Source organism: Protopterus annectens, chromosome 13.part0 (genome assembly GCF_019279795.1).
Source record: "Protopterus annectens isolate FY-2018-M chromosome 13.part0, PAN1.0, whole genome shotgun sequence".
NCBI lineage: Eukaryota > Metazoa > Chordata > Ceratodontiformes > Protopteridae > Protopterus > Protopterus annectens.
Window position 1 is genome coordinate 371,768,450 of NC_056747.1, and position 10,109 is coordinate 371,778,558.

The window sequence follows — 10,109 nt, forward strand, 5'->3', positions numbered from 1 at the left end:
CTTACATTTATTGAAATGGAAAAATTAATTCACTGAAACACCATGAAAACCCACATTCATAGAAAATGCATCTGGCCAGTGAGAATTAAGTTTTCCTTTGGGCTGTTTTCAAAACAGACTCCTTGCACACATTTTTAGGGCCATGCATATGTGTATTTGTTCTTGGATTCACCTTCCTGATTGCATTGAATTATATTCCTTGTATAATACAGCACCACTTGTTAGAAAGTGTTTTAAATTTGTAGTTTTAAATATTCTTTTAATAAGCAATGAAACAAAATGTATAAACCAATAGCTACCCTTTTTCAGAAATTTTCAGCCATAAAAGACCACTCAAGACTTCTGTCATTACAATCCACCAATATTACTCCATACACACAATCTCTGCAGAAGTAAAATCATCTGAATTCCACGTTAAAGAAATCTCTAACTAATGAAGAGGTTGCTACGGGCAAAACAACTTCATATATCAATGCTTTATCTACAAATTAACGACCTGCTGCCCTTGAAGAATTAATTGCCTATATTACATTAAAAAATTGGTAAGTTGGTAATATTGCAATAGGAAATGACTAACAAACCAGCAAGTTCATAGTCACTAGGCATCTCATACAAAGGACATACTCAGGAGTGTAGAACCCCTATCCCCCTTATAATGCACCAAATAAGAAACAATTATATGGGCAATGCAATATCAGCACTCCCTCTACATGGCGTGGGAATAGAATACACAGCCATCTGCACCAAAGGGAATTATACCACTAACATGCTTTCAGATTTTACAACACAGTGTGCCATTTGATAAACAAAAACAGCTAGTTGCACATATAAACATTTACACTTGTTGGAGTGTGTTTTAAATTTGTAGTTTTGAACATTTTTCCAGTAAGCAATGAAAAAATGCATGAACTAATAATGACACAACTACCCATTTCAGAATATTTTAACCATAAAGGCCTCTCAAACATCTGTCATTACATCCCATCACTATCAATCAATAAGGACAATATCTACAGAAGTAAAATTCATCCAAATAATTATACATTAAAGAGATGTGTAACTAATGAAGAGGCTGTTACTGGCAAACAACTTTACATTTCAGTATTTTATTTACAAATTCAGTGCCTGCTGCCCTTGAAGAATTAATTGCCTACATTACATTAAAAAAAAATTGGTAAGCTAGTAATATTGCAATAGAGGATGACTGAAAAACCAACAAGTTCATAGTTACTAGATATACTAAACCAAGGAGGTCACACTATGGAATGCAGAACCCCACCCCCCCCCTTAAAATGCACCGAATAATCAGAAACTAGGGCACTACATACCATGCTTCCATACCTCTCAACCCCTTGGCACAAGAAATCTGAACAAAGGCTAAAATTATAGGGGGGACAAAGGCCCCCAAACAGGGCAGATTATAAATATTGCTCTTATAGACCTAGAAAGTTGCTACAATAACAACATTTGTTGTAGCATGCATTTTCAGAAGGAAATGAAGGTTGAAACTCAAATGTATGGCATTTAGTTATTTACGTTCTCAGGGATTTGCCAGAAAACCACACATTTTATGAGGAATAGGCCAAAAATATGAAGCAAAAATCTGGACAATTGAGAGGTATGCATACCTGTCAACCTCTTAGTGCAAAAAAGCCTAACAATGTGGATGCAATGGCTGAAAAATAGGGATAGATTTTAAATATTGCACTTTTTAACTTTGAAAGTTGCTAGAACAGGATTTGTGTGAAAATTAATCAAGAGTAAATGTGAACTTAAGAGGGGGACTAAAGGACTTTACAGAAGACTAAGGGGAAATAATAAAGGGAAAGTTAAGTTGAAATGGTTTGGGGTTCTACAAGGAGAGAATATAAGGGGTAGAGGGGATGACTGAAAGGACAGATGCTATAAGGTATGATTAATGTAAACAAGAGCAAACATGATGCCAGAAAATAGACTACTGCAACAGAATATTTGTTTATATTACATCAACACTGATTATGCAGATGGAACTCTTGCATTGTAGGGGAAACAAGTCCCCCGGTACCCCCATACCCATATTGTGGACTGCACTCCCACACCTCCTGCTGACTTTACATTTTAATTGCAAGGCTTTTGAAGAAAGGAAAACCTTTTTTGCATTAAATCAAATTATTTTTTGTTTTGGTATTCTGCAATCATGCAGTTAAAATATAAAAGTGAGAAGTGGTAAGGGGAAACAGTCCTCTCACATGGACAGAGGGATCGCCTTCACAAGGCCAAAATCCAAAATAACTGAAGACAAATTTGCTGAAATGAAAAGAGCAAAACTTGCCCGACATCAGGAAATATCCCCTTTTTCCACTGTAGTGCAATCCCGGCGTTGGTGTGTGTGTGTGTGTATATATATATATATATATATATATATATATATATATATACATATATATATATATATATATATATATATATATATATATATATATATATATATATATATATAGGTGTGGGATGCGAAACCCCCCATTTGGGTGGGTTTGATACATTGCGTTGTGTTTTTACGTAATTATTGGGCAAGTGTTTACTTACCCTAGTAAAAATTTACCTCTTGATAAATTAAAGTTTTGCTCTTTTCGTCTTGGCAAATTTGCTTTCAGTTATTTTGGATTTTGGGCTTGTGAAGTAGATCTTGACAGAGACTACATCTTTTGCATCATTACATTTAGAACACAATTAGAATGCAAAGCAATGTCTACAACTTGTTTTAAACTTTTATATGTTTATGTGTTGTGCTTGCACTTTCAACATTTTTTGCTTTTCTGCATTTGGTCTTATGAATATTTCTACATTTTATGTTTGGTCAAATATCTTTGTTTCTTTTAATTGTTAGCCTTATGAATGGGCTCTGATCTGGTTTGAGGTAGCAATATGAAATCTTTATTTTCCTGCTTGACTTTGCTTGCATGTTTCTACTTAATGCATAACAAATGAAGCTGTTGATAGTTGCATTATGCTGGACTGACAACATCCTGTGACGAGCATGATATTCATTGGACAAGCATAACTAAGGAGTTTTTTTTTATTTGGGAATAGGTAATTTAGATAGAGTAATTCTGGAAATACAGATTAATAAACTATTGATGATGCTGATGCCTTTAGTGGTACTTTATTTTTCCTACAGTCTAAACCATGTGTGGAAGGCTCAGCAAAATGTCTAATCATTCTATGATCTAAAGAACGCACATTTGACTAATTGAGGTACACTACTCCTTTCTTGAAGATAAACTTTTTATTTATTCTGTTTTATTTACTAATCTCAATGTACCAGTAATGCTTTTACAAGGGAAAACAAGTGATTACACTAGTTCATTATACAATAAAAGGTTTACACTACTATAGGAAATGTCTTTTCATCACAGCTGTAAGTAGCAGAATACTCAGAGTAACATAATAGTAACATTTGTTAAGCAAAGAGGAATGGGAGTCAAATCCAGCACTGCTGCAGGGTCTGCACTAAACTTATCATAATAGAACTGGTACACAGAAAACACAACAGTGTTGCATGCAATTCCTGCACCATAAAATATTTTCCAATCCATAATTCTTACCTAAAAGCAATGGGTTCTAAATGAAGTAGATCTATATCTCTATATTTTTATGGTGATAAAGGTTAGGGGATATTCATCATTCAAAATAAAATCATTTGCAACTTGATCCTTGAATCACGAGGGGTATGAGAGTTGTTTTGTCAGTCAGTGCTACTAGGTTTAAATTCACTGCTGTAGCTGCAGTGATTATAAGAGAAGTTGAGAAACTTCTTTCCTTTATTCTCTGTTTAACTCCCTAAATCCCATTCAGGGTTATGGAGGAGATGGAGTGTTTCTCAGTGGTTCAAGCAAGGAAACTAACCCAGGATGGGGTTCCAGCTCGTTGCTGGATAGTCACATACACACACACACACACACACACACACACACACACACACACACACACACACACACACCTACTCTCACATAGCAATACACACACACACACATACTTACTCCCTCACGAAGCAACACACACACCCCGTTTCTTTCATACAGCAAAAAAGACTAGTTTAAATTCCACACACTCCAACTCTCTCATGCAACACAGACATGCACCTTTTTTCTCATACACACACCTACTCTCTCAAACAGTAACACATGCACTGTACCTCTCATACAAACAGAAAGACTTAATTTAAATTCCATACATACACATACAATTTCCCTCACATACAGAAGCCCAGTTTAAATGACACACACACACACATACACTTACCTTCTTTTTAAAATGAACGTTACACGCGCACACGTAGACTTAACCCCCTCTCTTAACTTTACTAATAGTTTAACTTCTGCAAGACTGCAGAATGTCTTTACATCTACGTTGACATGCATGTATGAGATGCATATACATATATAATATATGGGTCTACTTCACTAGACAAAAATACCACTTACCCGAATTACAAATAACCAAGATGACAAAACCGAAACTACATTTTAACGAATGTGCACATCACCGAAACAGATTCCCAGGAAAAGAACCACTTGGCCAACATAAACAGAAAAGCACATTGAAACATGTTAACCCCCCCCCCCCCAACTAAATATACCAACTCCAAGAAAGCACTATAGTGGGGAAAAGGGCACATTTCTCATGTTGACCAAGTGGTTCTTTTCCCGGGAATCTGTTTTGGTGATGCGCACGTTTGTTAAAATGTGGTTTATATATATATTTAGGGGGTGAGGTTTTTCTTTACAGCTAATGTATTATGTATGTTACATTAGATAAACAGATTAGTTTTAAAAAATGGTACTTTTATCAGAAATAGTTTATATTACTATTAATAAATTAAATAAACTCTTACTGACATTTTTATGGCATCCTATAAAGCATAGAACATCTTTCCTAAATAATATTAGGCCTTAGAGAATAGGTGGTGTATGGTTCCCATATCTTGAAAATTATATGAAACCTGTTATCTAACTGAATATATTATATTGGATGAGTGGTTCTTATGAAATTCAAGGAAAAGAATGCATGTTTCTATATGTAAAAACTCTTCACTGAAACCATCTTCAAACTCTTTAAATATTAAAAATAATCAAATGATCTTGTTTAACAAATTCAAATGTTACTAATTTATTACTTAGAAGAGTAATGTTTTAATATCTTTCTTTAAGAAGTTGTTTTTTCACTATTTTGCTAATAGATTATACTAAAGCTGTTTATATAAGTAATCAATATGATCAAATGTTACATCTTAAAGAAATAAATATTTACTGGTCAAGCTTTATAGAAAATAACAAGTGAAGAGACATATGAGGGAACAGTTTTAATGGGACGCCAGGCTGTGATTTGTTTGATGTTTATTGTCATGCAAAGTTGACTAAATAGTTGAATCTAGCCAAGCTTGAAATGTGAGAGTCTAGCCCACTGAAGGAGGGGAGATGGGAGGAGTAACCTGGCCAGGAACTGAAACTTGCAAAACAGCTCCTCGTGAAAAGTCTTTTTTTTTATCTCAGTAATTTGCTGACACTTTTGCAAGCTTCTTTCAGAGAATGGGTTGTACATCAGTAGGGACAACATTTGTAAAACTCGGCGCATACCAGTCAATGACACATGAGCTGCAGGCACTCAAACCTGGCAGTTTTTTTTTCAGGTGTTCCATTCTAAATGAATGGAAGTCTAGTCTGACAACAAATGGTATGGGCTATTTATTCTCACAATAGCTTTCCAAAGGAATCATGGTGTCTGCCCCCATGATGGCAGACAAGAGTAATAAAAAAAATAAAATTAGGAAAGAGTACTTATTTTGCTGTAGGCAGCTTTGGGTGGTGCAGTAAATCATGGTAAGATAAAAAATATACGTTTTTTCATCATTTGCCCGTAGTGATCCTTTAATCAAAACTAAGGTTCTAATTAAAATACAGATCGATTATAGTAAAAATGGCATTCAAATTTTCCAATTTTACTTCACAATTAGTATGATAAATCAAGTGAAATGTTTAGTATTCAATGAGAAAAAACAGTTTCATGAAACATGTCGACTGTCAGACAAAAACTGCAATACCAAAACAAATACAAGAAGTAAATACAAACTAAAATGAAAGCACAACATAAATACAACTGTGTTTGGTATGAGGCTATGCCATATGCACCCTCCTAATGTAGGAACATCAACCCCACACCACCGATCTAAGTACACTACCTTGGAGTAAGGTAATACTGGGTTTTGTTAGAAGCAGAGTGATCTTGAAGTTCATATATTTAGTTAGCGGAGATGTAGGGGTGCTGACTCCTCAGCCTTATATCTAACACAGTCAAGTGTTATATCTAATTTTGTTTGCATTTTCCATGTACATTAAATGGACTCAATATTTCACTTTAGGTTTACTTTTATAAACTTCATTTTTTAAGACTGAAATCACAGTTATGTAGTCAAGGATTTTATCTTTTGTCTTAACACAGTGATCCCTTGATTCAAAGGGTCCTCTTGATTACTCTGAGGAGCGGTAAAGTAACTACAATCCAGTTTTATTTACCAGATCCATTCTACTAGGCCAATGCTCTCTTTTTGTGGGAGACTTGATGTTTTATTATACTGATAAGAGTTAATTTGGTTAGGAGAAATCCCCCTATTGATTTGGACTAGTGCAGCCAGGGCACCAAGAAATCCCCCTTGAGGGGTCAGTGGAGAGAGCATCCTTCTTTTGGTGAGAAAGGAGTCTGTTATTGATGTGAGGAATGATGGCATTTTTGGAGAACAAAAAACAAGTTTGTTTTTCAAGACAAAGAGATATCTGGAGCATTTGACGTGATTAAAAATGTTTTAATTTCACAAGAAATAAAAAACGAGACTTTGTAAAGTACATCAGTAGAAGAAATTTACCAATGTGCATTGGAAAATGTGTGCAGCCTACTGATGCCAGACATATTAAAAGGTCACGTGGCGCAGACTGTAGAAGCATGTAGTTAGGTGACTAGTGATGTCAGTGAAGGAGAAGAGAGAGTACAAGTTAAAGATTACAAATGAGCTATGTGGTAGGTAAGGAAGCACAGACTGTGCAAAATTGAGAGAAGTGTTCTTTCAGGAGTGTGGCAAGTGAAGGAGGTATACTTTTCAACTTATTGCTCAAGAAACAGGGGCAAAAAACCTCAAAAAATAATGAGCGGCAAAGGCAAAAAATCGGGGCAATTTTAAATATTCCTCTAGTTTACTTAGAATGTTAATAAAACCTGGTCTTAACATCAACATGCATTTTCTGATGAATAAGGAACATATAACTCTAAAATGTGGCATTACTGACTGACTTGAATAGAATCCTGAGTTAGCAGAAAATCAAAACATTTATGATGGATACAGCACAAATATTTGTTAAAGTCAGGGAAGTTATGCCAAACCAAAATCAGCTGAGAGCTGTAGAAGGAAACATAGTACCCACAAACAGTTAGAGACAGAATATAGTGCATTTTAAGTGCTTAGGGAAAGTTGACAGATAATTCTGTTTGAAATATGATTCTGAAGCTACAGTATTTGCCATAATATATCTGGGGAATGAGTCTCTGTATGACATTTTATAGCATTTCTTTTGAGGGGAAAGATGCAATGGATAGGTAGGTACATTTCTCCAAACAAAATGAAAAGTGCTCCTTGGCCAGAATGTTGTATTTATAATTTATTTTCTATCAAAAGGGGGAAATATTTCTTCATCTGAAGAATTATGTGATGTTTGTTAAAGGAAATCATGGAAAAACATGAAAATTTACTCTGAAATTTACAAAGACTTTATTAAACACTAGAAACTCTTTTAAATGTGAACTGTGGGTGGGAGACTTTGTAATTCTAAAAACAGCAAATGGACTACAGAACAAAATTCTAAATGTTCCTATGTATAAAAATAGCATTAAATGCTCACTCTTATAGAAGCAACTGAATAGTTTTAACAAATGTGGTAAAATGTAATAATTTGGTATAAAAATGTCAAAAAAGGAACCTGTGAATAAAATGATTTGGGAAGGCATAATCAAAACTAGTGATTAGGGAAAGTTAACTCAGAGGTGACCTGTGTCTCGCCTACAAGACAATATTGGACCCTACCCTACTAGAGATACTTCATATCCGTAAGCCTAACTCCTCATGTGTTACCCACTTGATAGGCCTAAATCTAATATGCAACATCAACAAAACCTGCTGCAGAGACTGGTTTGTCTCCCAGAGGCTGCCCCATCTCTGGAATAGACTTCCCATACATGTCAAACAGAGTACCTCACTGACCCTCTTCAAACACAACCTTGATACGTGGATGGGAAACCACAAATCTGTCCCAGGGGTTCCACCTATATCCCTCACCGACAGGGGCAACAGGTGCTGACTGAGGTTTATTTTTTGGGGATAATCTCTTGGCTAGGCTTGTAAGGGCCCTAGGGCCATTAGTCTCGTAACCTCTTATGATAAGTGTAGTATGGTGTTGCACATGAACTTTGTCCTGACTGTGCTTTAAATGGAACTATACATGACTGTTGCACCCAGGGCATCAGATGTGATGGTAAATGCAAGCCAAGAGGATAAAGGTGGATTTTTTAAACTAAAGAAGTAGGGACAAAGCCCACAGAAGGGAAAGTAACACTGAAATGAGAATTACTTTTGAAATAATACATGGTGAGGATATAAATGAATTAGAGTATGAATTGGAGGATGCGGTCTCTACTGAAGTTGATAAATAAAATTTGGTTGGACTGACAGATGTAACAGGGAAGAGAAAAGGAAAAATAAAGGGAATGTTAAGACAACACAATAAGACGGAAGAGAAATACACTTGCATTTTTAATCTTTTTCTGAATGTAAATGGTAAGAAAATGAGGTAAGAAGGCATGCCATAAGAACACAGTAAGGACATTATTTTTTATAATAAATTACATTTATCAATGAACATAAAAACATTGCAATTAGAGAGTTGGGGAAAATGCTGTGGTCCTTGGGTGCAGATGAATGTTTAGATGACTTTATACTGATCAAAAGATAATAAGACTATTAATACCACAAATCTGGCAGCAACTGAGTATGGGAAGTGTATGCGCTGTGATTAGTTGTAAGAGGAAACTCAGTTTAACAATTTGTACTACATATATGCCAACAAATGAAAACAAGAAATCATACCTATTAATCAATAGTTTTGTGATATAGATAGATTTTAATTGACAGAATGGGAAAAACAAAAGATAGAAGACAGGTAACAGACAAGAAAATGTATAAGAAAATCAAAATATTATAAATTGCTGAAATGAGGAAAGTATTACAAAAGACAAGATAAAAATAAATTTTTTGGAGTCAAAAGAAATTCTAAACTAGCTTATCAGATCATTTGGTATACTGGTTTGGGAATGGTGTCAATAAAGGTAATGAAATGGAGACTAAAGAAGTTTATAGAGCACAGGAAATCTTAATGGAATAATATATGGAAAATGTTGTGGACTGGCTTAATAACTGAGATGAGAGATTTTTATTCTAGTTGGGCTGAATTGTAGTTAACACTGAATGTACAATTAAAGCTAGAACACACATTTCAAGTTAAAAAAAGAAAGAAATGTTGAGCAGAGAGTTGCATAAAAGTAGCAAAGGATTTACATACACACTTTAAAAAGTAAAGGGAATACATTAGGAAATAATGCATTATTTTTCAAAAAATAAACAAAGGTCTTATGTATCACAGTAAGTGAATTGGAAAAATCTGCAGTATGCCCTTTATAAAATGTTAAAGTCAGAAGTGAAGAGGCAGATAAATAAAAATGATATGTGTAGCATTTAAAGAGAGGGGAAGAGCTGCACCTACAAAGCATAAATAGTAAAGAAAATAAAAAGAGAAGTAAATGTGACTAGGATGATAAAACACTTACAAAATAAGAAAGAGAAGAAACAGATGTAGAGAAGGAGGTAACACTAGAGCAAGATGCAGCCTTAAATGGAGTGAGAAGTCTTAACACTCCAGGAAGAAAAGGGATGAGATATGGCTCTTAGAAAAAGTTATATAGATGACAGAGGAAAAGTTTGCAGCTATATTAAAAAGATGGCACAAAAAAGGCTGAAATAGAAGAATGTTATC